This window comes from Lynx rufus, unplaced genomic scaffold, assembly GCF_022079265.1.
Source record: "Lynx rufus isolate CCGP_SWC_20201006 ecotype Redwood Valley unplaced genomic scaffold, mLynRuf1.p SCAF_2, whole genome shotgun sequence".
Classification (NCBI taxonomy): domain Eukaryota; kingdom Metazoa; phylum Chordata; class Mammalia; order Carnivora; family Felidae; genus Lynx; species Lynx rufus.
Window position 1 is genome coordinate 8102531 of NW_025814834.1, and position 12830 is coordinate 8115360.

The window sequence follows — 12830 nt, forward strand, 5'->3', positions numbered from 1 at the left end:
CTGATTGCGGGAGGCCGAGCTTGCACTAATGGGTCTGCACACGTCCCAGGGCAAACACAAGTTGGTGCATATACCAGACTCATGCATCCATGCACCTGTGCACATCTCAGGTCCGTGCGAACAGGAATCCGTACACACCCGTACCTCTGTGGGCAGCCATTCGGTGCAAACACAAGTGTGCGCATACTCGTGTGAAAAGCAAATCCTTGAGATCGTGCACAGAGGAAAACGTGGAAACCCACCGGTTCGTGCATATCGGATGGTGCAAACACAAGTCTACGTATACTGGGACGAGTGCACTGTCCCGAGGTTGTACACACGTGGAAAGAGGCACACCCCAGGGTTGTGCACACACGAGGTCCTGCATGCCCCTTGGGCCAACTCTCGGGCCTAGTACAGAGAAAGTAGAGGCGCCCATTCGACCCAAACTCGGGCACAGCTGTAGGGTCTGGGCGCCATCTTCGCCCCGCGAGCAGCGGAAAGATCAGCGGACCGGGCGGCCCTTGCGCAGGGGCCTTTGTTGTCCCTGCTTCCGGGCGTCCATCACGCGGAGTCGGCGCGCGCCGGAGCACGAAATGGCGGTTGGGGGCGGGGCGGGACGGGGCGACCCGGAACAGCGCCCACTCACGACTCCTGGCAAGGCGCGCCGTCCCGCCCCCTTGCGCAGGCGCACGGCACGGCGCGCGTTCCCGCGTTCCCTCCGACGCGCGCCGGGACACAAAGGGCTGGAGGGAAAGCACGGAGCGCGGCCAGCACCTACGGAGCGGCTAGCGGTCCGGAGCGGCCTGGAACGGACTACCGGGGCCGGAGCCGGGCTCGCCGGAACCGCGCGCTGGGGCGCCGGGTGGGGCGTTGGGCGGCGCTCCTTCCCCTCCCCTCGTCCTCCTTCAACGGCCGTAACGGCCTCGCGAGCTGGGGTGGGGCGGAGCGGGCCGGCAGGGCGCAGGCGCCGAACTCCCGGCCGCCGCGGGGAGGGCCTGGCGCCTCCATTTTCCGTCGCGCGCCCTAATGGCGGAAGTGGGTGCTTTTACCCGGGTGCGGAGGGAACGACTCGCCTCTGGGAAAGCCAGAGGCCTTCTCTCCAGATTCTTTGCTCGGTCCGCGCGCTTCAGCGCGGGAGTTGACCGATGTAGCTCTTTATAAAGGTTTGGAATGTGATGTAAAAAAACAAAAGAAAAGGCCGACATCTCCGCGAATTACTACAATAGTTTGCAACTTGCTACTTCAAATTGGGAAATAGGGAAGGGGTGAGGATACTAATGCTGAAAAGGTAAAAATTTTTCCGTTATGGGATGTTTGTTAAAAACAATAATAGAACTTTTAAAGGGTATTTTTCATGATACAAATCCCTCTTCTTCGTAGAAAATCTCGGAAGAAATCATGAAAGCTGGCATTCACTGAATAGTTACATGTCAGACCGTTTCAAGTGCTATAATTTTCCTAACTAGGTACAGATGGAGAAATAAACACAGCGAGGTTAAGCACACAAAAGTACTTACAAGTACAGGAAAGTACGAAAAGTGTTAAACCCACCTTTCAAGACAATCACTATTTCATAAACTGGCCTGGTTCCCGCCAGTGTTTTTCTGTCCGTTAAGAATAAGTTTGGTTCAAGTTACATGCAGCCTATGGCCTCTTGATCATCAGGGCCGTGGTCTGGAAAATGAGAAAGGCTCAGAGGGACCAGGCAGTGCCGGTTCCTCAGTTCCTCGCTGTGCCTGGAGCAGCTTGGTCCTGCCTAGTCTGGAGACAGCACTAGCTGATGCCCGAGGAGCACCCCAACTCTAGAATGTTGGCCTCTAGTGATCCTGGAGAATTCACGTGATTGGTGACCATTTTTGGGAGTTGGGAGGAAAAGCGTCCTTATTGCTCTCTTTTTTCCTTCCCTTTTTTCCTACTGTAGCATTTTCTCAGGTCATAATTGCCGTACTTTAATTTCCCGAGCCCATTTCAGCCTATGAGGAAGGAAGGTATTTTCCTTGATCAGAGTAAGGTCAGTTTAAGAGAGGGCCGGGCAGGTATATCTCCTCATTTACAGGTGAAGCAGCTGAGATTTATGGCTAGAAGTCTGGACCAAGTTCATCAAATAATAGCGGAGAAGTGCTTCATCCAAGTTGAGGCATCTGCCTTGGGAAAACCTCAGTCTGGCAAGTCCTCAGCTTCCATGGGATCTGTTATGTCCCTGTTTGTCTTTTTATGTCTAACAACTTTGACAATATAGAGATCGCAACACCCAGCTGATAAATGGTAGGTGCTCTTCTTGCTTGGTGAAAGATGGGCTTTTCTTTTCTTTTTAAAAAAATTATTTATTTATTTTTTAAGTTTACATCCAAGTTAGTTAGCATGTAGTACAACAGTGATTTCAGGAATAGATTCCTTAGTGCCCCTTACCCATTTAGCCCATCCCCCCTCCCACAACCCCTCCAGTAATCCTGTTTGTTCTCCATAGTTGAGTCTCTTATGTTTTGTCCCCCTCCCTGCTTTTAAATTATTTTTGCTTCCCTTCCATTATGTTCATCTGTTGTATCTTAAAGTTCTCATGTGAGTGAAGTCATATGGTATTTTTCTTTCTCTAATTTTGCTTAGCATATCACCCTCTAGTTCCATCCATGTAGTTGCAAATGGCAAGATTTCATTCTTTTTGATTGCCGAATAATACTCCATTTATCCATTCATCCCTTGATGGATATTTGAGCTCTTTCCATACTTTGGCTATTGTTGATAGTGCTGCTATAAACATTGGGGTGCATGTGCCCCTTTGAAACAGCTGTATCCCTTGGATAAAAACCTAGTAGTGCAATTGCTGGGTTGCAGGGTAGTTCTATTTTTGATTTTTTGAGGAAGCTCCATACTGTTTTCCAGAGTAGCTGTACCAGTTTGCACTCCCACCAGCAGTGCAAAAGAGATCCTCTTTCTCTGCATCCTCACCAACATCTGTTGTTGCCTGAGTTGTTAATGTTAGCCATTCTGACAGGTGTGAGGTGGTATCTCATTGTGGTTTTGATTTGTATTTCCCTGATGTTGAGCATTTTTTCACGTGGTGGTTGGCCATCTGGATGTCTTCTTTGGAGAAGTGTCTATTCATGTCTTTTGCCCATTTCTTCACTGGATTGTTTTTTGGGTGTTGAGTTTGAGAAGTTCTTTGTAGATTTTGGATACTAACCCTTTATCTGATATGTCATTTGCAAATATCTTCTCCCATTCTGTCGGTTGCCTTGTAGTTTTGCTGTTTCCTTCGCTGTGCAGAAGCTTTTTATTTTGATGTCCCAATAGTTCATTTTTGCTTTTGTTTCCCTTGCCTCCGGAGACGTGTTGAGTAAGAAGTTGTTGTGGCCAAGGTCAAAGAGGTTTTTGCCAGCTTTCTCCTCGAGGATTTTGATGACTTCCTGTCTTACATTTAGGTCTTTCATCCATTTTGAGTTTATTTTTGAGTAAGAGAGTGTTGCAGGTTCATTTTCTACATGTCGCTGTTCAGTTTTCCCAGCACCACTTGCTGAAGAGACTGTCTTTATTCCATTGAATAGTCTTTCCTGCTTTGCCAAAGATTAGTTGACCATACGTTTGTGGGTCCATTTCTGGGTTCTCTTTTCTGTTCCATTGATCCGAGTGTCTGTTCTTGTGCCAGTACCATACTATCTTGATGAGTACACCTTTGTAATACAGCTTGAAGTCTGGGAAAGATGGTCTTTTCTTAAACAGGTGGGGAGGTATGCAGCCAACATATCCCTCTTTACCATTAATCCTTTAAGGACTCATCTGTTTATCAAAATCCTTCTTATCCCATTAAAAATTTTTTTTAATGTTTATTTATTTTTTAGAGAGATAAGAGTATGAATGGGGAAGGGGCAGAGAGAGAGAGGGAGACACAGAATCTGAAGCAGGCTCCAGCTGTTAGCATAGAGCCCAATGCGGAGCTCGAACTCACAAGCCTTGAGATCATGAGCTGAGCCAAAGTTGGAAGCTTAACCAACTGAGCCACCCAGGCACCGCCCCCCCCAATGGCATCTTTAAGTTTATTTGTTTAAGTAATCTTTACACCCAACGTGGGACTTGAACTCAAGACCCTGAGATCAAGAGTCTCATGCTCCACCAACTGAGCCAGCCAAGCGCGCTTCCTGATAATTATTTTGAAATATTCCTAGAAAATCAAGATGCTTGTGTCTGTGAAAAGCTTTCTAGATAATTACCTTTCCTTAACATTGTGTAAAACAAAGTACTTTAATACTTAGTAGCTTGTGGCTTTGCCAAGTACTTATTTCCTGATTCTGTGTTCTCATATGTACAATATGGATAAGAATATGTCCTGGCAGAGTTTTGGGAGGATGATTGGAGATGATGTTTCTAAAGTGCCTTGACCATAATAGGTGCTCAATAAACAAGTGTTTGGTTGCTATTCTGTGTTAAGGAAGTATCAGGATTAACTAGCTGGTTGCATTTGAGAAAACATTAATATATAGTTCTCTGTTGAGCACAGCATTTTGCTCAGTTCTACCCTAAAAAACATCCAAGATTGCTCAGAAACAAGTGTTGGTGAGGATGTAGAGAAAAAGGAACTCTCTTGCACTCTTGGTGGGAATGGACACTGGGGCAGCCACTGTGGAAAATGGTGTTGGTGGTTCCTCAAAAAATTAAAAATAGAATTACCCTACAACCCAGTAATCACACTACTGGGTATTTACCCAAAAAATACAAAAACACTAATTCAAAGGGATACAGGCACCCCCTACGTTTATCGCACCATTATTTATAATAGCCAATATGGAAGCAGCCCAAATGTCAATCAATAAATGAATGAATAGGGAAGATGTGGTATTTATATACAATGGAATATTATTTAGCCATTAAAAAGCATGAAATCTTGCCATTTGCAATGACATGGATGGGTCTAGAGAGTATAATAGCGAAATAAGTCAGAGAAGGACAAATCCCATATGATTTCACTCATATGTGGAATTTAAGAAATAAATGATCAAAGGAGGAAAGCGAGAAGCCAAGAAACATTCTTGACTGTAAAAAACAGACTCAGACTGGGTGGCTCAGTCAGTTAAGTGTCCGACTCTTGATTTTGGCTCAGTCACGATCTCATGGTTCATGAGATGGAGTCCCACCTTGAGCATATGACCCTGATGGTGAGTGTAGGATGATGGGGTGCTAACACGAGGTGGCAGTGGCCATGACTTAGGCAGAAGACCAGGAAGGCTTCCTGGATGCAGAGATGCCTCAGCTGAGCTGAACCTTCTCTTAAACTCTGAAGAGAGAAGAGGCACGTTAAACTTGAAGAGCTGAACAAGTCCAGAAGGGCCGGGCATGGGAACTAAGGGGTAGGAGAGACAGGAGCTGAGACACAGAAAAAAATCAGACTGTGGTGATTCGTCTAGGAGTATAGGAGAAGAAACACAATGTTTTTCCTCTACCACCTTAAATTATCTGATTGGAGCCTTGTAAATTAGTCTGTCAGACACAGATTACTAAGAGAAAAACAAACACGTTTATTAAAATGTACATCACACAAACACAAGGAAGCACCAGTGGTAAGTAATTCAAAGGAGTGATTAGAACTTGGGCTTCTTATAGCGTGTTAATAAGAGAACAATACATTTTCAGAGAAGTGACAAGACCAAGGTTGCCTGTGTGGCTCAGTTGTTAAGCTTCCAACTTCAGCTCAGGTCATGATATCTTGGTTCGTCAGTTTGAACCCCACGTCTGGCTCCGTGCTGACAGCTCAGGGCCTGAAGCCTGCTTCGGATTCTATGTCTCTCTCTCTTTTTCTTCCCCTCCCCCTCTCACACTCTGTCTCAAAAATAAATAAACATTAAAAAAAGTGACGAGACAAAGGAAAAGGACTTTTGAGTTTCTAGAGTGGCAAACTGTGGGAAGGTATGTGTTCAGGGAACTAATGGTAGAGGATGGCTAATTTCTGCAAGGTTTGTTATGTAAGTTCCTCTGGTGCCATCTCCAGGCTGATAAGGGTCTGGAGTTTTCTCTGGTGATTAACTTCTGTCCTTCCTGGTAGAGAGGGGAGTGGGGACATTCTGCAAAGTTATGTCCTGCTTTTAGGCAAATAGGAGGGCAGAGAGTTTTTCTTGGATCTCTTTCTTATTTGCCGTCCACTGAAAATCATCCTTATGCCAATGTAGTATATTTGAGGGCAATGTATTCTACTAGTCTTCTCCAGCTTTCATTGACTAAATTGTTAAATATTCTCAATAGACCAGTTTTTTGTTTGTTTGTGTGTTTTGTGCTTTTTACATATAACTCGCATGCTATAAAATTTCCCCCTTTGAAAGTATATAACTCAGGGGCACCTGGCTGGCTCAATCAGTAGAACATGTGACTCTTGGTCTTGGGATCATGAGTTCAAGCCCCCTGTTGGGTGTAGAGTTTACTTAATTAAAAAAACATTTTAAAAAGTATATAACTCAATATTTTTAATATATTCACAAAGTTGAGCAACTATCACCACAAATTCCAGACCATTTCATCACCCCAAAAAGAAACCCTAGACTCATTAGCAGTCACTCCTCGTCTGCCCCTTCCTCCAGCCCCACCACGAATCTGCTTTCTGTCTCTGTGGATTTGCCCATTGTGGACATTTCACATCAACAGAATCCAAAATGTGTGCTCATTGTGTGTGGCTTCTTTCACTTAGCATGATGTGGTTTTTTTCTGTTTTAATTTTTTAATGTTTATTTATTTTTGAGAGAGAGACAGAGTGTGAGCACGGGAGGGGCAGAGAGAGAGGGAGACACAGAATCCGAAGCAGGCTCCAGGTTCTGAGCGGTCAGCACAGAGCCTGACATGGGGCTTGAACCCATGAACCGTGAGATCATGACGTGAGCTGAAGTCAGACGCTTACTGACTGAGCCACCCAGGCACCCCTAGCATGATGTTTTTAAGTTCATTAATGTTATGGCACATATCTATTTCCTTCTATGGCTGAAAAATATTCCCTGTGTGGCTCTGCCTCAGAAGACTTTTTTTTTTTTTAAGTTTATTTATTTTGAGAGAGACAGAGAGAGCAAGAGCACGCACAAGCAGGGGAGGTGCAGAGAGAAGGAGAGACAGAATCCCAAGCAGGCTCCATGCCATCAGTGCAGAACCTGAAGTGGGGTTCAAACTCATGATCTGTGAGATCTGAGCCAAGATCGGGTCGGAGGCTTAACCAACTGCACCACCCAGGCTCTCCTGTCTCAGAAGACTCTTGGAGAGGAAGGTGTTTGCATATGTTACAGGAGTGAGTGCTTTGCGGCCTGGCCTCAGTGTGAGAAGAGCTGTGCTTTTGTATGACAGTCCACTGCCTGGGCTCTCCCCTCACTGGCTGTGTTACTGGGCAAATCACTTTCTTTGTGCCTCATTTTCCTCTCATAAACGGGGATAACAGTGGTAACGCTCATAAAGTTTGTGAATTAAATGAGTTAATACATTGAAAAGGCTTAGAAAAGTTCCTGGTGTAAAAGTCTAGTAGTTACTGGGAAGAAAAATAGTTTGGCGGATGCAGAGCTCTCCACTCTGCATCTGACTAGCACAGTGCCCTTTATTCCAGAATCTTCCACATGGCTACATGGCTACTTTATAAAACTTGAAATTACAACAAGGTCTGAGTATAAGAGGGAATGAATTGAAGACCGCAGTTTCTTCACCTCTCCTAGGTGAAGGGGAACAGAACATGCCACCCCAAAATATGCCACTTTGGCATGTAGATTATTTTGACCTGAAGGCAATCAAGTCCCAGCAGACTCCAGAAAAAACGTTTACCTCTCCCTTAATTGCCTAAAAGAATTTCCATGGGGAGCCTGGCCCAGAAAGAGAGCTATTACCAGAGACAATTCTTTTTTTTTTTTTTTTAAATCTGAAAGACTTGCCCGCATGGCAGGGCCAACATCTGCTTAGCAAACATTTGCTCTTTTCATCTTCCTGCAGATTGCCCTCCTCCCCTTTGAAGCCCCAGCCCTGTCCTTTTCCTTAGCTGAGGACGGCACGTGAGTCTCAATTGCCTGACTGCCTTTGGGTCTCATATTTTTATGGGGCTCCCATACCTATGAAATAAAATTTGTTTTTCTCCTCTTCATCTGTCTCCTGTCAATTTAAGTATTAGACCAGCCAAGGAACTACCCCGACAGTTTGGCGACCTGCAAGGGACCTTCACAGGCCAGACACCGCTTGCTCCAAGCCTGCTGCAGCTGACTGAGCTTGGGGCCTCTGACAAGAGCCAACGGAAGGTAAGAATTCTTACCAAGTCAGTCTCCTGGATCTCCACCTGTAGGGTCCAGTGGAAGCGAGCATGCTGAGAGTCCTTTGTCTTTTTCTAACTTCAGATTAGCAAGAGAAAATATTTGTGTGAAGTAGTTCCTTGAGTACGGGGACTCTGGTAAAGATTTGTTACGAGGACTCATGTATCTGTTAATCCCTTTTCTCCCAGAGACAGTCACGGTTTCCTCTGGTCTCTGTCTCCTGTGTCCTTTGTCATGAGAGGGAGAATCATAGCCCATACGAGGTTTCCTTTCCGTCCTGTTCCATGTCTTGAGAGCTCGGCTTTGTGACCGGTGAGAATATTCTCACTGGAAGATGCGTGTACCAGCATGCATAGGGCATAGGGCCGAAGAGGCTGCAGGTCTGAAAAGCAGCACTGTCTTTGTCTGACTGTGCCAGCTCTAGGGGGAGCTTAAGGGATCCCCTTTGTCTTAAGGGATTGCGGTCCATAAGGGGCCTTTGTTGTCTTGTTGGTGATGGAAAAGCCCCATGTCAGTAGCACCTGCCCAGTGTCACAGATATCAGGTCTCGAACTCAGGTACCCGTGAGATCATGACCTGAGCTGAAACCAACAGTCTGGATGCTTAACCGACTGAGCCGCCCAGGCGCCCCTGTACGGCACCATTCTTACTGTCTGTGACACTGAAGGTCTTTGCTTTCTTGGATTAGTTATGGGAGTGAACTTTCTGGGTTTTGTGAGGACTGAATCCTCTGCACCCTCTTTTGGAATGTTTCTTGCATCCATGGTTAAGCCATAAAAAGACTTACTGGTTAGAGTTACTACTGAGATTAGTATAAGATCCTACTTGTCAATGGCCAGATAATGGACCCTCTGAATTGGCTGTATTTGAAAGTGAAAATTTTAGAGAGCTCTCATCTACAATTGTCTTACTGGTACCTGTGGAAAAAACAAAGAGGACACAAAGGAATATAATGGTTAGCCTCAGGGACTCCCTTAACAAGATGAAAGAACAGGGGCGCCTGGGTGGCTCAGTCGGTTAAGCGGCCGACTTTGGCTCAGGTCATGATCTCACGGTCCGTGAGTTCGAGCCCTGCGTCGGGCTCTGTGCTGACAGCTCAGAGCCTGGAGCCTGTTTCAGATTCTGTGTCTCCCTCTCTCTGACCCTCCCCCGTTCATGCTTTGTCTCTCTCTGTCTCAAAAATAAATAAACGTTAAAAAAAAAATTAAAAAAAAAAAAAGATGAAAGAACAGAAATTAGACTTCGATAAAAAACTCAAGCCCACCTTCAACAGAAATCCTGGCCTGTCTCCCTGTTTTAGCTTCCCTTTCCCTGTGACAGTTACGGAGAGCATTCTGGCTTGGTGTCCAGGCCCAGGGTACTGGTTATCTGTGTAACTGCAGAGGGCCAGGGAGTGAATTTAGAAGAAACACCAAGCTCGGTAATCAGGCTGTACCAGCCTCAGGTCTTCTTATGCAGTGTCCTTTGCTGGAATATCTTAGGTGCCAACCACAAAGAATTCATGCGACAGAGACAAGCAGCAGATCTTTTAAATTATAAAAATCCTCTTACCTCCACTTTCAGAATATCCTACCAAGTTTAGAGAAGTGTCAGAAAGATCACTGGCCGTTCGTAGGGTGCCTGGGTGGCTCAGTCAGTTAACCCCCCCGACTCTTGGTTTTGGCTCAGGTCATGATCTCACAGTTCAGGAGTAGTCCTGCATTGGGCTCTACACAGTGCAGAGCCTGCTTGGGATTCTCTCTCTGTCTCTCTGTCTCTCTGTCTCTCTCTCTCGGTCAAAATTAATAAACTTTAAAAATTTTTAAAAGAAAGAAAGAACGATCACTGGCCACTCACAACCCCACTCACAGGGATGTGGACCAGCTGCTAAGGGGTGTTCTTCCCATCCTTAATTATACTGTAGCTAATAGACAAGCCAGATTGGCTCCCTGAGGAAACCCCCCCCTCACGGAGTAAACAGATGACCAGAATTTCTCTTAGGCGCTGCTATAAATGCTGTTCAGGGACTGATAGAACCAATAGTAAAGATTTTTGCCTCTCAGGTGAATTGGTCCAAGGTTGAATTGTGCACTCAGAAAGAAAGCCTTTGTTAAAGCACTTTATACAGACTTTTCAAAGGCATATCACATTAAACCCTGAAGCTCTAGAACACAGAAATCTTTTGATTTCCACCTTATCTAGAAATCTTCTCCCTGATAAAAAGAAGCAAATTGAAGATAATGTAGTTGGATGGGTGGATCGGTGCCTCAATATCATTTAGGCTTCAACCCAGTTCTTTGAGAAATTAAAAGCAACTGTCCTTTTCTTACAAATGCAACTCTAGAAATAATTCAAAGTCTGCCTCTCTTTACCATCCCCCAAAGCTCTCCTATTCATCTCAAAATGCTTGCAGATATTGTTTCTATAATATCTGGGACATTGTGTCTATAATATTTGGGACATTGGAAACAGAATTGTCCTACATTTAAGGAAAAAAAGAAAAACTTAAATAATAATTTCTCTAGACCTTTGATAAGAGGGAAATATACTCAAAACTTCTTGGAGAAAACTTGGATATTTCCTTTATGCCTTTGTGATACAGATTTTCTACCCCATCTTTTCTAGAATCCGATAGCCAGCCTTTTGAAATGCAAACTTTTAAAAAATATTTTATTTTTTTTTTTAAATTTTTTTTTTTCAACGTTTATTTATTTTTGGGACAGAGAGAGACAGAGCATGAACGGGGGAGGGGCAGAGAGAGAGGGAGACACAGAATCGGAAACAGGCTCCAGGCTCTGAGCCATCAGCCCAGAGCCCGACGCGGGGCTCGAACTCACGGACCGCGAGATCGTGACCTGGCTGAAGTCGGACGCTTAACCGACTGCGCCACCCAGGCGCCCCAAAAATATTTTATTTTTTAAGTAAGCTTTACATCCAGCCTGGGGCTCAAACTTAAGACACCAAGATCAAGACTCACATGCTCTACCGACTGAGCCAACCAGATGCCCCCAGCGAGAGGTTTCTTATAAGGAGGACAAGAAAGGAACTATTTGTAAATTGGGCTGATGAAAAATCTTAAAGATCCTCTCCACAAATCTTAGTAAAAAGCTTTAGCAGTGGTGCCTGGCTGGCTCAGTCAGTGGAGCACGCAACTCTTGATCTTGGGGGTGTGAGTTTGAGCCCCACATTGGTTGTAGAGATTACCTTAAAAAAAAACAAAAAAGGAGCTTATGCCATCTGAGTAGGTGAACTTATTTCAACTGCCAAAATAACATTTGAATCCAACTATTCTTTTATAAATCAGTGGGTTTTGTAATTATCATCCCTGACTCTCAAATTCTAAAATTTTAGAAAGATATATATAGGGTCTCTGTGTTAGTCTGTATGATTGTGTGTGTCTACGTTTGTATATTGTAGACATGTGATATTTTTCTATTTCCTGATAGTATTGCCAATATTAATTTGTAAAAAAACTCTGTTCATTTGGTTTGAAATAACTGCTTATATGAATTAAGTATTCCTAAACCCTCAGAAATGTAATAGAAACAAATCCAAGTGCTTTTCCAATTCATGTGATTTGGGAAAATATTCAGTAACTAAAACTGGTTTAAGTTTATTGGTTTAATTAAAATAGACATGTTTTCAGGGGCAACTGGGTGGCTTAGTTGGTTAAGCATCCACCTCTTGATTTCAGCTCAGGTCATGATCTCACGGTTCATGAGTTTGAGCCCCGCATTTGGCTCTGCGCTGACAGCACAGGGACTGGGATTCTGTCTCTACCTCTCTCTGCCTTTCTCTCTCTCTCTCTCAAAATAAATAAGTTAATTAAAAAAAATAAACATGTCTTCAGAATTGTCAACATTAAACATAATATAGGCATACAACTTTTATTCTACCTGAATTTGCTAGTCAAAAAATTCATGTCATCTCTGGGGCACCCAGGTGGTTCAGTTGGTTAAACATCAGACTCTTGGTTTCAGCTCAGGTCATGATCTCAGGTTCTTGAGATCAAGCCCCACCTTGGGCTCTGGGCTGGGCAGCCCAGGGCCTGCTTGGCATCCTCTCCCTCTCTCTGCCCCTCCCCTGCTCATGCTTTCTCTCTCTCTCTCTCAAAATAAATAAATAAACTTAAAAAAAAAAAAAGATATCATCTCTGTTACAAAATTTGTCAGCAAGAAAATAACTTGGGATGATGGCCGTCTCATAAAGCTCTCATGGATAGTCTAAGCATAATTGTTGGGAACAAGTGACTTAGATATAATTGGAATAAGAACTTTTAGGTGAACTTCTAAGCCATCATTACATTTTATGGTGTGTGTACTTAAAAATACCTTCCAAAATCATTTAATAACCTCCACTATTAGAGTGGTGATGGAAGAGCTAAGTGATGGAAATTCATTGAATATGTAGATCATTTCCAAGTAAGATAAAATCTTGAAACATTAATTACTGAACATGGGTTTATCTGCTTTTTGCTTCTTATTACAGAGAAACTAAAAGCCATTTGGGGGGCGCCTGGGTGGCGCAGTCGGTTAAGCGTCCGACTTCAGCCAGGTCACGATCTCGCAGTCCGGGAGTTCGAGCCCCGCGTCAGGCTCTGGGCTGATGGCTCAGAGCCTG

The 12830-nt window shown here is 44.3% G+C and overlaps 1 long non-coding RNA gene across 2 annotated transcripts in view; it reads left to right on the forward strand.

The window, feature by feature from the left end:
- The first annotated feature begins 7129 nt into the window (after nt 1-7129).
- Nucleotides 7130-12830, forward strand: part of LOC124515715 (uncharacterized) — a 32512-nt gene continuing 26811 nt past the window's right edge. The window contains exons 1-3 of one of the 2 annotated variants that reach the window (XR_006962872.1): nt 7130-7979; nt 8090-8219; nt 12699-12723. This is a non-coding gene — a long non-coding RNA (uncharacterized LOC124515715). Of the gene's footprint in view, nt 7980-8089; nt 8220-12698; nt 12724-12830 lie in introns of those variants that run through there. The other variant, XR_006962873.1, reaches the window with a different exon arrangement.